The 18,656-nt window shown below is 41.0% G+C and overlaps 1 pseudogene; it reads left to right on the forward strand.

Moving 5' to 3' along the window:
* The first annotated feature begins 2,236 nt into the window (after positions 1 to 2,236).
* On the forward strand, positions 2,237 to 2,354 carry LOC124799619 (annotated as a pseudogene).
* Positions 2,355 to 18,656: the final 16,302 nt, after the last annotated feature.

The following is an 18,656-nucleotide window of genomic DNA, read 5'->3' on the forward strand; positions in this document are numbered from 1 at the left end:
CTATGCGCTGCAACTAATACTAGTTGGTACTTATTTGCCTCAAGGACGATGAGAATTAATAACAGGCATGTAGAAGCACTTAGACAAACGTATATACTGCGCTGCCACCGAACTTTACACCAAGTTTCCTTGTAGAGACTTTAACATTAACCCAAATTAAAGGCACCAGGGACAGTTAAAATTCACTGATCAATTTTCCAGTAAGATGCAATATATGACGATCTAAGTAAAATATTTAATCGATGTTTTTTTAATAAATTCTGGCTCATACAATTCAGCCCGAAAATTCCAAGCAATATACAAAGATCTAATGAAAATATTTAACGGGTCTTTTAACACACACATTTTGGCTTCTACACTTCAGCCCGCAAATTCCATGGAGGCGCAGACTTCAGTACCAATAAACAAAACCGGCGTTTCCAGAAATTCTGGTAAAAACAGCCTAGGGCGGCTCGGCGGGTTTTCAATAATCCACTGCTGAGGTTCCTCGGCACGGCAAGCAGAATATAAGCCCACATGACCCCTGCGCGTCCGTTCCAGTTTACGAAACCACAGAGACAGGTGGATGGCGGCAAAATGCCTCCTTTTCGCTTGGCTACTCCACCGATGCTCCCACCGTCATACTAACTGTCACACTGCCCCTGCGGACACAGCCAGCCGGCCCTCCAGGCCAGGCCAGAGGGAACTGAGCTCGCACGGCATCGTAGAGCCAATGGTAAAGAGCATATCGATAAGGATACTGTACGAGCAGCCGACAACGTTCACTGACATTTGTCCTCTACCCACTCCTCCTCAGCCGTTTTGCACTTATTGTCAGTATCATACCTCAGACGTTTGTATTCACTTTTGCCTACTTCTTTGGTTATATTTTTGTATTTCCTCCTTTCATCACTTAAATTCAATATCTTTTGTGTTACCCAAGGATTTCTACTACGTCTTGTCTTTCAACGTATTTGATTCTCTATTGCCTTCAGTGTTTCTTCCTCCTGTTCTAGTCAAATCTTGCCTAAGGCTCCCTCTGAAACTGCGATCAACCTCTGTTTCTTTCATTTTATCCAGACCCATTTCATTAATTTCCTAGATTTTTGCAATTCCTTCAATTTAATCTACATTTCATAATCAATAAATTGTGGTCAGAGTCAACATCCTCCTCTGTAAAAGTCTTACAGTTTAAAATTTGGTTCCTAAATCTCCGTCGTAGCAATATATAATGAATTTGAAACCTTCCCGGTGTCTCTAGGTCTCTTCCATGTGCTTAACTTTCTTTCATGACACTTAAACCAAGTGTCATCTTCTTCTGCTCTACGCAAAATTCTACCAGCCAGATTCCTCCTTTATTTCTTTCTCCCAGTTTGCATCCACCTACTACTTTTCCTCCTATTCCGTTTCTTACTATCGGATTCCAACAGAACGTCACAATTACTGTTCCGTCTCCCTCAACTATTTGATTAATTTCTTTTACCTCATCACACACTCCTTATTTATCTTCGCTATGATAATGCTTATGTTATTCTGTTAATACCAGTTTATTCACATCCTTATTTTGTTATTCATAATAAAATGTACTCCTGCATTACTCCTGCTTTCTTTCGTATTTACAACCCCACACTCAGCTCACCTATTCCTCCGGTAACCGAATTTTACTAACTCCCACTATATCTGATTTCAACCGATCCACTTGCCTTTTTAAATTTTCTGACCTGCCTACCCAAATAACGGATATAACATTCCACACAGCGGTGAGTAGTATCTGAGTAGAATCCCAGTTTTGTTTCTCCTGATGTCGACAACCTCCTGAGTAATCGCTACCAGGAGATCCGAATGGGGGACAATTTTCCATTCAGAATATTTTACCCAAGAGGAAGCTATGGTTCAAATGGCTCTGAGCACTATGGGACTTAACAGCGGAGGTCATCAGTCCCCTAGAACTTAGAACTACTTATACCTAACTAACCTAAGCACATCACACACATCCATGCACGAGGCAGGATTCGAACCTGGGACCGTAGCGGTCGCGCGGTTCCAGACTGTAGTGCCTAGAACCGCTCGGTCACCCCGGCCGGCAGGAAGCTATCATCATGTAACCATACAGTAGAGCTACAATCCGCTGCTTTTAGCCGTTCGCAGTACCAGGACAGCACGACCATTTTGGCTGATTTTGATCCCGCCAACTACTGAAGAGGCTGCTACACCTCTGCAGGAATCGCACTTTTATCTGACATCTTAACAAATATCACGCAACGGCCTTGCCGCAGTGGATACACCGGTTCCCGTCAGCTCACCGAAGTTAAGCGCTGTCGGGCGTGGCCGGCACTTGGATGGGTGACCATCCGGGCCGCCATGCGCTGTTGCCATTTTTCGGGGTGCACTCAGCCTCGTGATGCCAATTGAGGAGGTAGTCGACCGAATAGTAGCGGCTCCGGTCAAAGAAAACCATCGTAACGACCGGGAGAGCGGTGTGCTGACCACACGCCCCTCCTATCCGCATCATTATCTGAGGATGACACGGCGGTCGGATGGTCCCGATGGGCCACTTGTGGCCTGAGGACGGAGTGCTTTAACATATATCCCTCCGTTGTGGTTGCACGGCTCCCTGTATATCTGAGGCAGGCATGGTTCATCTTTATTTATGCACAGCAGTACTACCTTTCTCAACTCGGAAATATTTTAAACATAGTTAAAGGTGTATAGTTTGATTAAAACTATTAATATTCCGTACTATTGTGCAATAGTACAAAGCCGATATTCTTGAATCTTTGTGGTCGGTAAGTGAAGTGTACGAATAACAGTCATATCGACAATAAAGACTGTCACTTATGGCAAGTTTAGATGTATTGATTGGACGTCAGTATCTCTCGGATCATGGTGTGGAGTAGCACTGAATAATATTGTTTTTAGTCTCAAATATTAATATTAATTTTGAATATTAATTGTTAGAAATAAAACTAGCGACATGGAGGCAGAAGAGTACTATTGGAGATTTTTTGCTGCACTTTTATTTCATTCCTCGTAGCTGTATAAATCGCTGAGCAGAACAGGAGAGCCGGAAAAAAAAATGTGGCAATTGTGATCTCGTGCTCAATTCGGCGTGAGTCATTAATGTAAGTGCTGGTGTGGAGCTAGTCAAATCGCCGGTGAGGGGCGTCTGCTTGTTTCACACCCATTGGCGATAATTATGGACCGGGCGATGAGCCCGCGTCCATACTGCGCCCGACCCGACTGCTGGGGGGGCGACAGTCGGCGGGGATCGCGGCAAGTTTGGCGCGGCGGGGCGGGAGGGTGGGTCAGAGGGGTGGGGGATCGGGTGAAGTTCACGCGACGCCTCTGTCTGCTCCCTCTCTCTCTCTCTCTCTCTCTCTCTCTGTCCCTCACCTCTGTCTCCCGCTCTCTCGCTCTCTCCTCCATTAAAACTTGCGCCATTCACTTAGCGCCGAATTAAATCCCATCGCCGCATTCCGGCAGCCTTACTTAATTCCTGGGCCGCGCCGTTGCAGGCAGTTGCCAGCAGTTGTCGACGCTCCGTCCTTCTTATCAATTTCCATTAACAAATCCCGGCTCGGCAGCCCCGCTGTCTCGTCACCTCACCCCCATTCCGCTGCCGCCTTATCCCGACGCCTGGGATCCTGTATTGTATAATTCTCTGCTAAATCCAGACATGGCGGCGCTCGCCGACTACAATCTGCTAATTCAAACAAAGCGACTGGGCCGGGCCGCCTCTCGTTCGCGCCGAGCCGCCTTTCTGCTGTGCGCTGACAAACGGAATGCCTGCGCGGCCCTGCACCTCCGCCACAGTCGTCGTCACCTCGTGTCGCGCGTTGTGCCCCACTGTACAGTACTGTGCCGCGCCGCGGTGCGCTATCCTCCGCGGCAGCAGCTGTCAGCGCCAGATACCGCTGCCGCACAGCACGAGCCCCCTCACGCGGAAACACGCCGCACAGGCGCTGCTGCAACACCAGAGACCCATCTAGAGGGCACTACTGTGCACTATTGTGCTCGAAATTAGGAAGGAAGGTTTCGAGTTCAACATCCCGTCAACACAGCGATCATCAGAGACGGAGGACAAGTTCGGGTTACAAAAGGATGGGGAAGAAATTCGGCCGTATCCTGTTCAAATGGACCACCCGACCTATTCCCTGTAGCGATCTTTAGGAAATAACAAAAAACCTAAAACTGATCGGCAAAGATGGGGATTTAAGTCGTAGTCCTCCCCAATGCCAACCCAGGGTTGCCTGGTTGGTTTGTAGAAGGGGAACAAACAGCGAAGTCATCGGTCCCATTGGATTGGGGACGGATGGGGAAGGAAGTCGGCCGAGCCCTGTGAAAGGAACAGCCCCGGCATTTGGCTGAAGTGATTGAGGGAAATCACGAAAAATCTAAATCGGTTGAATGGACGCGGGTTCGAACCGTCGTCCTCCGAGTACGAGTCCAGTCTGCTAAGCACTGCACCACCTCGCTCGTTCCAGTCCAGAGTACTAACTAGTCTCACAGTTTCAAATTACGTGGAATAGCCATTGTGTACATGTCTATCTATATCGAAACGGACATGCTCTGCCTACTTCTGTTACCATGTCTTGTATGTAGAACAGATGAAACCATCAACCTTATATTCATACACACCAGTTTTGGTGTTACAATATACCATCGTAAGGGCCATAGAGACATCAAACATATCATCCGTTACACTGTACAAAATAAAACATCTAAATATTTCCAAGTATTTCTAAAAATAATTTTATGAGTTAACCACATCAGGACCATGGGTATATCAGACATACCACTTGTTGCAAAGTACAAAATAATACATCTAAATATCTCAAAGCACTTAAAAAATTCATGAATTAACACTAGAAGTACCGGACTTCGCCATACCCCTAGTAGTACCATGTGCGTCATTTTTTACCCATAGTAAGAAACCACTGTTTTATTAGTATTTTAAGTTCCGCTTTGTTGACAATATGTTCAGGAAGACTGTGAAGTGTAACAAAAGGACAATTTGGTCTCTGAAATGAATAGGATAGTGTAGAACATATATTTTAAAAGACAATTTTTGTTTTGTTTTAAATTTTACAGAAGAAATTCCAGTGTTTCATCAGTCATCATTAAAACAAGTAAGTAAAACAATGTTACAATGTTTTTCTTTATAAAAAGGTTGAAACAGAATCAAAACATTTTCTTTATGCTAGTACCAATAGTACCTTTACTAAAACAGACAAATGAAGTGCAGAGTATTTGTGAGAGATTCTAAAACGCAGCAGGTGACTGAAAAGCTCCGTGCGTTTCCTTGCTTATTATAATCGGGAAACTAAATCATAAGATCAAATAACTTTAGTCTATAATTATAAATATTTAGAAAACTTGAGGAACAAAGACTTGACAGAATCATCTAACATGGGAAGGGCTCAAAGTTCAGACATTGGACGAGAGTTTTTGCTTGGCAGCTTTTGCACACACATTTGTTGCACTTGAAGCTTACGTTTGATGATTTATTCCCATTTTTTGTTTTGTTGTTTGCAGGAAACCTGAATTTGATAACACCTTCTATTTCCATATTGGCCAGCACCGGTATGGGAGACGGGAGATTGACTCCTCACTGCGATTTGTAGAAGGCAGCAAGTTCATCTGCTACTGTGAAGATAAAGTCTGGGCGAGGAATCTTTGGGGTAAATAACTTAAAAACTGTGTGAGCACTAATCATGGCAAGGTCGAGAATATTGTAGAAGACACACACAGGCCATGATCGGTGGGTGCCAGCTTGGGCGCTGTAGTGTCTAGCCATTTGGTCAACTATATCGACTCCACCTTTAGTTTCATTATAAAACTCCACAGTTTCTGAAAGTTTCTGCTCATTATCCTCAGTCAGCTTACATCTGGCATGCATGTTACTCAGAAGAATATTATTTCTTTCTTTTCCTCTTGGTAGGCTATGAGACCCCCCAATGAAACATGGACCTTGGTGGGGGAAGCTTGCGTGCCTCATCGATATAGATAGCCGTACCGTAGGTGCAACTACAACAGAGGGGTATCTGTTGAGAGGCCAGACAAATGTGTGGTTCCTGAAGAGGGGCAGCAGCCCTTTCAGTAGTTGCAGTGGTAACAGTCTGGATGATTGACTTATCTGGCCTTGTAACACTAACCAAAACGGCCTTGCTGTGCTGGTACTGCGGACAGCTGAAAGCAAGGGGAAACTACAGCTGTAAATTTTCATGAGGGCATACAGCTTTACTGTATGGTGAAATGATGATGGCTTCCTCTTGGGTAAAATATTCCGGAGGTAAAATAGTCCCCGATTCGGATCTCCGGGCGGAGACTACTCAGGACGTTGTTATCAGGAGAAAGAAAGCTGGCGTTGTACGGATTGGAGCGTGGAATGTCAGATGCCTTAGGTAGAAAATTTAAAAGGGGAAACGGATAGGTTAAAGTTAGATATAGTTGGAATTAGTGAAGTTCGGTGGCAGCAGGAACAAGACTTCTGGTAAGGTGAATACAGGGTTGTAAATACAAAATCAAATAGGGGTAGTGCAGGAGTAGATTTAATAATGAATAGGAAAATAGGAATGCCGGTAAGCTACTACAAACAGCATAGTGAACGCATTATTGTGGCCAAGATTGATACGAAGCCGACGCCTACCACAGTAGCACAATTTTATATGCCAACTACCTCCACAGATGATGAAGAGATTTATGAAATGTATGATAAGATAAAAGAAATTATTCAGATAGTGAAAGGAGACGAAAATTTAATAGTCGTGGGTGACTGGAATTCGATAGCAGGAAAAGGAAGAGAAGGAAACATAGTAGGTGAGTATGGAATGGGAGTAAGGAATGAAAGAGGAGGCCCCCTGGTAGAATTTTGTACAGGGCATAAATTAATCATAGCTAACACTTGGTTCAAGAATAATAAAAGAAGGTTGTACACATGGAAGAAGCCTGGAGACATTGGAAGCTCTCAGATAGTTTATATAATTGTAAGACAGAGCCAGCCGCGGTGGTCTCGCGGTTCTAGGCGCTCAGTCCGAAACCGCGCGACTGCTACGGTCGCAGGTTCGAATCCTGCCTTGGGCATGGATGTGTGTGATGTCCTTAGGATAGTTATGTTTAAGTAGTTCTAAGTTCTAGGGGACTGATGACCGCAGATGTTAAGACCCATAGTGCTCAGAGCCATTTGTAAGACAAAGATTCTGGAACCAGACTTTAAATTGTAAGACATTTCCAGGGGCGGATGTGGACTCTGACGGTAAGCTATTGGTTATGAACTGTAGATTAAAACAGAAGAAACTGAAAAAAGGTGGGAAAATGGGGAGATGGGACCTGGATAAACTGAAATAAACAGAGATTGTAGAGAGCTTCAGGGAGAGCATTACAGAACGATTGACAAGAATGGGGGAAAGAAATACAGTAGGAGAAGAATGGGTAATTTTGAGATATGAAATAGTGAAGGTAGCAGAAGATATTGATTTTGATGAAAGGAGAAGATACGAAATTGCAGTAAAGGAAGCAGGCAAAAAGGAATACAAACGTCTCAAAAATGAGATCGACAGAAGTGCAAAATGGGGAAGCAGGGATGGCTAGAGGACAAATGTAAGGATGTAGAGGGTCTGCCTACAGGAAAATTAAAGAGACCATTGGCGACCTTGCTGAGCTGTACAACACCATAAATGATGAAATGTCACAGTAGCGTTTGGTCCAGCGACAATTGTGGAAGGAGGTATGGACCTCGAAAAACCCTCATGAATCAAAAATGTCTTACATAGTACTTCTAATGTTAAGTACATCAATATCAACTAATTCCAAGTACATATGTGCATGTGACCAGCATACCATCAGATGTTAAAAAAAGAGAGGAACTACTTAGGTTGCCTGTACTGTGTCATAGCTATTGTGGTAAAATATCGAACAGCCTACATTATAGACGTGTTTCTTGTGTAATGCTTCATATGCAATGGTGATGACAGGTAGGCTACAGAGTGTTGTGGCAACTGTTCAGGAAACCTGAACAGCTTTACAAACAAGTTAACACAGTAAACAGAAGATCTACCGAGCTTGCATTTCTCCAAGTGTATGAAGACTCATTACAAACAATGTAGCATTAAGTAACTCCAGTTCTAAGTGTCAACAAGAATGAGGCTCTCTAAAATAAACACAAATGTTGGTGTGGAAGCAGCTACTAGACGGTGCCTGTGCAGCATCACATAAAAAGATGGCTCTAAGTGAGAGTTGGCTGTGTGGTTGCTGACATACATGCTACATTGTCTCAGAAGAGTGCGCTCACTATATGGAGATGTTGGCAGCTTTCCTCAGCATCAGTGCACCGTCAGGTTCGTTGAATTCTGCATGACTACTGTTGGCATCTGATGGAAACTTGCAATTCCACTCCCAGCTTTGATATGCATGAAGTGCTATCGATACATGACACCACAGTATTGCTATGCAGAAGCTGTACAGACATTATATAAGTGAAAATTTTTTAGATGGTGTTATTCAGTAGAGTCTAAGAAGTATTGGGCTACGTTAACCATAAGAGTCACTGTGTATTCCTCTTGTGTCGGTCGCTTATAACATTTCACATGCTGCAATGCGTGATGTACCGCTTGTAAGAAGTAGGACTGAAAAGTATCATAAAACGAAACATTACAGATAGCTAAAGGTGTTAAAATAGTTTATGGTACGGTAACGTCCACGCATTTAGGGTAGAATCATTATTTGTATTGCATTAGGTTACACATAGCTTTACAACGTCCAACGAAAGATAATATGCAACCTGGATAGGACCTCTATACACATAGCACACCATGATACAGAGGCAACTTACTAATTAGGCCACTTGAATTGTATAGCTGCCCTCCCCAAAGCACGGCAAACACATGTAACCACATATTACACCGTATCTATATAAGCTTGTTTTGTTTAAAATATTGTTGTTTGAATATTATAAGCTTCTTACCAGTAAACCTTCATCATAATTTACTCCATTTTCGGCAATCAGACTGTTTAATTAGTTGTGCAGCTCACACACATTGGTTGCATTCATCTTCTATTGATCATAACTGTTAATCCTAACGCGTATATCCATAGCTGCATTTGTTATTGATAGTACATACTATTACTGACAAGGGAAATATTGGGAAATAACAGCTCAGATCACGATTCGAGACACTCTTGAAATTTATGTTTTATTAGCACTCATCAAGATTTCTAGCTTTTAGATACACACTCCTGAAATTATAGTTCTATGTTTTGTACATAGTAAGTCTATAACAAGCGGTCATTATCCTGTTGTATGAAAAAATTAACGTAAAATACATTATGGGAAATAGCTTGTGGAATCGTTTAGCCACTCCCATGTATACTAACTGTATTATATCCACCACAGTATCTCAAATGTACATCTCAAGTCCATATTGCAACTCCTTGACTCGGCACATTTTCTACTGATAAGTCGAACAACCGCTATCGTTCTCACTAGCTGAGATGAACTCAAAGATCATCACCAGTGGAAGTAAGGGTACACTGCTCTAGCAAAAGTAAGAAGTATTTTTACAGTATGTTAGTCAACACAGATATAATACCGGTAATTCCACGTTTAACATGACAAAAAAATTAATTTATTCCTTAGCTCCCATAATGGTTTTACTATTCCAATTCATACATCACAAACAGTCTTTCGCCCATAATAACATAGAACCGAAAATTTATGAAATCATTACTTCATGGTACCAAATTTATTTCACACATATGTGTATACAGCACAAGTAATCATGAACGATCCTGTTTCATGTAGCCAGAAGTTTCATTGCAGTATGTACAAGTAGAAAATTATCTGCCATAATCACTACTTTCAGACCGATTTTCTCTTGTGTATTCTAAGTCAGAAATTGGTGTGAAGATATATTCTCTATCAAGCAATCGATCTCCTTTGCTTGGCTGACATTGACACACTCAAAAGGAATTTATAAGAAAGCACTTTATCCGGACAGCTGCAGCGGGCAGTGGGAAGTGCATACGTAGTGTGTTTCTCTAGAAACGATCAGTTTTGAAAGCACAATGAAGGGTCTAGTTGGACACTAGTGATTGGCATTGGGTGGTGTGGTGAGAGACGTTTATGGCTGACCATGATTTACGTGGAACTGAAGTAAGATTCAGTTATTTGTTTTCAGACCTAATGCTATGATTGGTTGCCTGTTTTATCGTTCCTATTACATGGTTTGCGTAGTGGACTTTACAACAATGTTAGAACTATAGTGTGTACTTATCTAAGTTGAGTTGAAACATTTTTTATCTGGTAAGATGGCTATTTTAGAAATACGGTGCAGAATCTGGTTTGCACTAACCTATCCAAATTTTAGGGCGTTTAAATTGAACGCGTTTGTGCTTAGTTAGATTTTTTCTAACTTTCTCATTCATATGGAACTATTTTTCTCTAAACACTTCTTCTACAATGATATAGTACTACATGAACGGATGTTATGTGTGTCATGGTGGTCGTAATTATGCTTTAAATGCCATTACGTATTTCCTTATTCCTGGATCTAAGGTCTATTCGTGATCGCTTGCCACTACTTCAAAACTGTTATATCTTTAAGACTGAATGTGCACTCCTTAATCAACATAAAACTATCAAGTAATACAGTATTTTTTTTGTTTTCAGTAGAGATACCAACTTTTCTAAACCCTTGTTTCAATCAACATATAAATTTTAAAAAGTCAATGAGCAGTATGTTTTGTCTATTTTTCTTTGCCTGTTTTTACAGTCCAGAAGATAAGTCCGCAGTGGGAGTTTCAGAAGGGCTGTCAGTTCATCACATTATTTATGACATAACTGCTTTGTGTCTCTGACATTCAGATTCCTAAATAGAAAGATTAGACCAAAAAATTGGACTAACTGTAACCACTACTCATAGCCATGCTGAGTCACTTGCACTTTAATAACGTTAGGCCTTGTGCTTCTCACAGTTCATCCAGAGAATTCAGTCAAGAAGATATTTATGTCAATTATTTTAACATTACACAGAGTGAGCTATTTCTGTTCTACTTTTTCTCTACTCCTTTAAAAAACATGTAGTCAGATAGCAGTGTTATATGGTTTCACGGGTCTAAACGTCTCAAGAAACGGTTCTTGTAATCAGGGCATCTTTGAGACACATATTTTTACGTACCCCAAGAATGAAAAGGCGGAAGGGTTGCATCTGGGGACATCCTACCAGGATATGATTTCGGAATTTTCTGACCATCCTTTTACTACTGTATCTTTCATCAAATCCTGACAATGTAAAGATATTACGTTTGGTTTAAGCCCGTCAGGATTGCATGCTAATAAATTTTCTGATGAGCACAGTTTAGTAGTTAATTGTAACTTACGTCGGTTTGTATCTTATTTTCTAACAAGATATGAATTTTGGTTTTTCTGATCGCGCATTAGTTAGTGTAGCTTTCATCAAGTCCTTTCAGTGTCATTTCTGAATGTTGACATGTCTGATAAACCATGTTTAGAACATTATTCAGCTTGTACAGATTTTGTAGTCATTTCATGTTGTCTCTGTCTAAAGGACTATTGCATATGGACTTCTTGCTTGCGAATTGTTTTGATGGATACATTTTTCAGCTTAATTGTAATTTGTATTACTTCAGGTTTTTCAGGTCAATGTAAAAAGGCATTTACGTATGCGAGCACACTATTCAGATATCTCAGTCACCGAATATTTCATAGCTATCTTTTTATCTGATTGCATTGCATTTGATGTCTGTATATTACAACTTATTATGTATACGCTGCTGGTGTTTCGCCGGCTGCGAACATAGTTACTTTGTGTGGTACTCTTCTGCAAATTTCAGATTTCTGTTACATTTATTAATGGTTAATTTGTGATCTATTCTGTGTAATTATGAATATGAAACCATTTCATTTTTCCAGCATTAATTGAGGTACTGTATGCTTGCTTCTCAGAATTTAAAAAAATGTTATTCACGAGTTTGTTACTCTCTTTGATTTTATCCATAACGAATATGATGTTATGGTTGTAAAAATCAATCTTAATATTTAGAGTCTGACACCTATTTACTGTGTAAGTAACATTTATCTTCATCTTCGGAATAACATACAACAATCTCCAAACGTCACCAATATAAAAAAAATAAACAGGAAGAAAAATAGTAATAGAATAACCTGACCACGCCACTGTAGCCGTGACCTCTTATGATGTACTTCCACATCACTGTCGACTGATGAAGTAGTTTAAACAGTATTCTGTGTGTTGTGCTAGGTACTGGCGGTGTTACAATAGCAGCTATATGCGTACACAGTCTGTATATATCCGTTGAAGCCACATCCCGTCGGCAAACACAGGTATACAACGAGTGCACCCTTGTGAATCTTAACATGACATACGAAGAGAAGACCGAAGGAAGATAGACGTATAGCTATGCCGGGTAGCCAAGAAGTTCAAATCCCATCGTGAACAGAATGCTTTAAAGTCCCTAAATAATAATCAGATATTTAAAAAGATTTGAAGACTTTCTGAAAATGTTATTTATATCACCTGTACTCTGTTCGCGTCATGTATTGTGGCTACCAACGCTATTTTAGTACTCTCCAATTGTAGTGGCAGATCTAATGTCTTGTCTTTATCTTTCATGTGTAAAATTGCGAGATTTTCAACAATTTCCAACTTGGAGTGCCCGCTTTCATGAATATGCAAAGCTACGGCTGAGAGCTCGAAACTACTAAGCCGAAAAGCGTCCTTATGTTCTCTGTACTTTAATTTAAAGGACCTATCAATTTGGCCTATGTCGAATTACACATATTACATTGTATTTTGTATATAACAGCCCTTTCGTATTTATTGATTTCATGTTGTAAATTGTTTCTTAGCCTAAATCTAAACTTGTTGCTTATTTCAAATGCCTCATCGACTGTAAAAGATTAGTAAAAATGGGCCACTTTCTGAGAACGGTTACCGTTGCATTGAACTGTGACGTTCCTCCTATTCCACACAGCATTCTCCTTAATTTCGTGTACTGTTCTTGCGTAGAGATTTATTCATAGTATTTTCTTGGGAAGTTTATCTCAGGGTAGCTGTTTCATGATGTTCACTCAGTCGTTCTTCTCGGTCATTCATGGGGTCTTTAAATGCTCTATCTATTAGACAGCAAAGGGCTGAAAGTTTGTAGCTATTGGGATGACAGGGTTTAGTTTATATCAAAATATCTGTCGTTGTCGGTTTCCTGAAGGGTCTGAAGGCGTAATATTAAGATCGAGAAATTGCAATTCACCATTTTTCTACTGCTCTACAGTGAATTCAGTTTTCTCAAGTACGTTATTAAATATATTTACGATTTCGATAACTGCTATGTTCCCCAATCGATCAGAAGTAGCATACCACCTGCATAGCAGTTGTAGTGTAAAATTTTATCTGCTGGATATTTTGTGCTTCAAGATGGTTAGTGAAGTCGTCCGTTGTGGTTTCAGATATAATGTAGCCCATAGCCAGTCGGGATTTTGCACATAAAATTTATTTCTAAGAGAAGAAATTTAATTACTTATATTCAAAAAGTGATTTGACCGTAGAATAGGAAAAAAATTGGCGAACAGCAATTTCACGATCTTAATAACATGAAGCCAGGTGGCAGGCCTGGACCCAAAGTGCTTAGGGAGTCGACATCAACAGATAAATTGATACACAGTAAATGTCATTCAGAAAGTCAAAAATATTCTGCCTTTCTCTGTCTAATGGCTAGAGTGTTTGAATTCCCGATGAATGGGCAACAGAGAACGAATGAACTAAACCTCATAAAACATCTAGCCAGTGCTACGATTCATTCTAAATCTCTGAGAATACGCAAAAACAGTGCAAGAACGTACAGGAGAACGCCGCGTGTAATACTGAGTCGAAATTCCATACTTTGGTAACTATTTTCATATATTTTAAAATCGATGCCGCATTTAAAACCAGCTGTACGCTGGGATTGAAGCTAATATGCAATTTACAACTTGAAGTCGACATATACGGAAGGTCTTATATCTACAAAATTCGGTATAAGAAGTGTAATGCTAGCTACATAGCACAAACTGATGAGTCCTTTACGTTGAGGAATGTGGAATATAGGAACTCTTTTCGGCTCATCAGCGTCGAGATGTCAGCCGTAACCATGCATATTCATGAAACCGGACACTCCACGTTGGAAACTAACGATAATCTTACTACTTTTCTTGCACAAGATAAAGGCAAGAAACTGGATCTGTTAGAACAAGTACAGTTACGATAAATAGCGTACTACACACAGCTTAGAGGTGATACAAATACTCTTTACACAAAATTTTCGAAAACTTTTTAAGCATCTGTTTGTTGTTTAATGACATAACAGATTTCTGTTCGCGATGGGAATTAAATTACCGGGCTATCCGGTATGGTTATGCGTCTTTGTACCGTCGACCTCCTCTTTAGATTTCGTCTTAAGATTCACGAAAGCTCATTCGCGGTATTACTGTGTTTGCCTGCGGGATGTGACTTTCAGGAAGATACACGGGCCGTATACACATTAGCTGTTATTGTGACTTTGGCAGTACCCAGAACAACATCTGGAACTCCATTTTAATTTATTTTATCAGCTCACTCGCGGTATTACTGTGTTTGACTGCGGGATGTTACTTTCAGGAAGATACCGGTCTTACAACGCATTGGCGTCATTTACAGGAAGACAGGAAGCCAGTCATAGGGAGTTTGTAAAACCAATGAAAATTAGTACTAATGAATTATGTGAACCAATAGGATGACAGATGAGGGTTGATACTGAGAAAATGAAGTCTGATTATGATGCAGTAAAAGGAAACAAATCGACAATAATCTTGAGAGATCAATAAGGGAAACAAAACACAATCAAAATATATGACTACTGAATTACAGGAGCAAACTGAGGTACGGAATGCTGTTACACAGGTTGACGAACTGGCTACTGTTGTAGTACAGAAAATTGTTAGTTTAGGCCAGAGTTCAGATGTCACATAGCCAGACAGTGGTCGTGATTTTGTGGAGGCTATAGCTTTTCAGGAGGAGGCAGTTATTGAACTTGTTCACCTCTCATTAAATATGAGACAAGAGTAGAAGAAGAACCTCAACCAGGGGTACTTACAGTGACTTTACAGCCTTGTTTATGTGATAATGAGATAGAGAAGGAACAATATGAACAAGGCATAGAACCTCCCAGGGACATTGTTGAAAATAGTTTACTATTAGGAAAGAGGGTTGTAAATAAAGTTTTAGTGTAGCAAAGTGATTTCACAGCAACTGTGGTTACTTTCATTGGTTCCTCTTATTAAACGTGAGTGTGTTTTCGTCAACAGTCATACAACGAAAGGTTAAGCTTCCAAAGATGTTATGACTTTTCTGAAAAACAAACTGTGCTCGTTTCTGTGGCCAGATGGATAATAGGCGATGCTTAATTTGATGTATTCTGTATGTGAGGCAATGCTTAATTTGAATTGTTCTGGTGACACCAGGATAAATGGGACTCTAATGTGCCTGCAACTTCGTGGGTTTGATATTAGACGCTTCATCTATCAATTTGTGTGATACCTCTGGTAAAAAATGCGGAGACAAGCTGGCGGAAAGTGAGGTATAAAGATTACAAGTTTTATACTTGGTCCAGCATCTGGCTCGCTGTCAGGGAATGTGTCGGTACCGTACCTTCTGTTATTAAGCTGAAAAAAGTCATGGGATGCCGATATGTACCATTACAGATGGCAGTAGTATCATGTAACCAAGGAATAAAAGGGCAGTGCATTCGCAGACGTGTCATTTGCACTCAGGCGAAAAAAGTTTCGACGTCATTATGGCCTCACGACGGGATTAACGCGGAATAGTAGTTGGAATTAGACACATAACACGTCCAGCTTTAGAAATCGTTATGGAATTCAATATTCCGAGATCCACAGTGTCAGGTGTGTTCCGAGAATAACAAATTTCGGACATTACCTTTCACCACCTCGATCGAAGTGGTCGGCGTCCTTCACTTAGTGACCGAGAGCAGCGGCGTTTGTGGTTTGGTTTGGCTGATTTGGGGGAAGGGACCAAACAGCGAGATCATCGGTACCATCGGATTAGGGAAGGATGGGAAACGAAGTCGGTCGTGCCTTTCACAGGAGCCATCCCGGCATTTGCCTGAAGCGATTTAGGGAAATCACGGAAAACCTAAATCAGGAAGGCCGGACGTGGGTTGGTAGCATCGTCCACCCTAATGCGAGTCCAATGTGCTAACCACTGCGCCACCTCGCTCGGTCGGGCGTTTGTGTAGGGTTATCAATATTAACATACAAGCAACAGCGCGTAAAATAACCCCAAAAATCAATGTGGGACGTATAACGGTCGTATCGGTTAAGCCATAGCATCGGAATTTCCCATTAATGGGCTATGGCAGCGCGAGTGCCTTCTACTAACAACTACAACCCTAGACAACTACAACCCTAGACGACCGGACAATCGTGACCTGGTCAGATGAATTCAGATCTGGGCTGGTAAGAGGTGGTGGTAGGGTTCGAGTTTGGCGCAGACCCCACGAAGCCACGGGCCCAAGTTTTCAACAAGACACTGCGCAAGCTGATGGTGATTCATGATGGTGGGGCTGGGTTTACATGGGCTGGACCGAATAGTCTCGTCAAAATGAACTGATCATTGACTGGAAATAATTGAGACCATATGCAGCCATTCATGTTCTCAACCTACGATGGAAATTTTATCGAAGAGAATGCGCCGTGTCATGGGGCACAGTTGTTCGCGGCTTGCTTGAAGGACACACTGGACAGTTCGAGTGAATGCTCTCTACACCCACCTAGGTTTTATAGGACATAATCAAGAGGTCAATTTGTGCACAGTATATTCTTCAAGCCAGTCGCGAAAGACTTTCCGCCAGCTTCGTTCCGCAATTTTTACCAGTGGTACCACACGAATTGAAGAACGAAGCGTCTCATATGAAACTCGCTAAGTTGCAGGGACATTAGAGCTCCATTTATCCATGTGTCACCAGAGTAATTCAAATTAACCATTGAGTCACATACAGAATACTTCAAATTAAGCATCGCCTAACACCCATCTGGCCACAGAAACGAGCACAGTTTGTCTATCGGAAAAAGCATGACATGTTTGTAAGCTTAACCTTTTGTTGAATCACTATTGGCAAAAAACACTCTCATATTTAATAATAAAAGGATCCACAGTAGCTGTGAACTCACTTTGTTTCAAGACAGCTTTATTTACTATCTTTTTACCTAATCGTAAACTATTTTCAACAATGTCCCTGACAGTCTCTAAGCCTGGTTCATGTTGTTCCTCCTTTATCTCATTATCACATAAGCAATGCTGATGGTGATGGTGATTCATGATGGTGGGGCTGGGCTTACATGGTCTGGACTCTATCTTCTCGTCGAACTGAACTGATCATTGACTGGAAATGGTTGAGACCATCTGTAGCCATTCATGGACATTATTTTCCCAAACTACGATAGAATTTTTATTGATGACAATGCGCCATGTCACGGGGCACAGTTTTGGCGACTGACTTGAGGAACACACTGGACAGTTTGAGTGAATGATCCGAACACACATCTAAATTTTATAAGACATAATCGAGGGGTCAGTTTGTGCACAAAATTCCGCTCCGGAGACGCTTTCGCTGTTATGGACGGGTATAAAGAGAACATTGCTGAATATTTCTGCAGGGGCTTCCAATGCATTTGTGAGGGGGACATATGTTTCCAAAGTCGTTTCGGCTATGCTGGACTTACATATCCTCCTCAGAGCTCCAATATCTCCCTATGCGATTTAAATAATTTTGGAGCCCTGAAGAAAGACGTTAGTGACCATCGATTTGCTTCAGATGCAGAGGTGCATCTCTGGCTACAATTATGGTTCCGTACGCAGTGTCAAACATTTTTGAATGTAGGCATTGACCGTATTTTCTTACACTGGTATAAAAGTATTAACTGTTATGGCCTACACTTTTAAGTAATAAATAGTTTTCTTACTTTTTCATGTGTTTCGTTTTCATTTGAGTGCCCCTTATATTCTCTGTAAAATATCTCATGTTTTTCATTATGTGCGAGTTCATAGTCGTTTGTATAGCTGGGCAGTTTAGGTGTTTTTTTGTGTAGAAAGCAGCTTCAGTGTGTTCCCATTTGAGTGAATTTCTCAAAAACTTTATTTTGTGTTTACAGGGCAACTGTCATTTGAGAAAATGGTGTCTTCCTTATGAGTAGAAGTATGTGATGTGGAATTCAATGTTATTGAAGATTAGGACTTATGTAGAAGTGTACAGTGATTTTTCAATTTCGAACATTAATGTGATAATTTGGGATGACCTTGCTCGTGTTGTTTTAATTATGACAGTGGTTATGTGTGATACGTATTTTCCCACATTAACTTTTATTAATTCATTAAATGATTATCTGCAAGTTTTATGCAATTTCATCTTCAATGAATATTATCTGGACCTGGCACTGCAGCACTTGATCATGAGTGGACGTTTTCTGTGTAGCGAGGTTTAATACATGAGGTGAATGATACGTGTGCCTGATCTGATATGTAGTGAATGTTGACCTTTTCTTGAATTTTCTTTCTGGATTGGATGATTACAGAGTTTTGCAGCCGAAATGATAGTTCTGTAAGTGCATG

The sequence above is a fragment of the Schistocerca piceifrons genome, chromosome 5, assembly GCF_021461385.2.
Source record: "Schistocerca piceifrons isolate TAMUIC-IGC-003096 chromosome 5, iqSchPice1.1, whole genome shotgun sequence".
NCBI classification, from domain to species: domain Eukaryota; kingdom Metazoa; phylum Arthropoda; class Insecta; order Orthoptera; family Acrididae; genus Schistocerca; species Schistocerca piceifrons.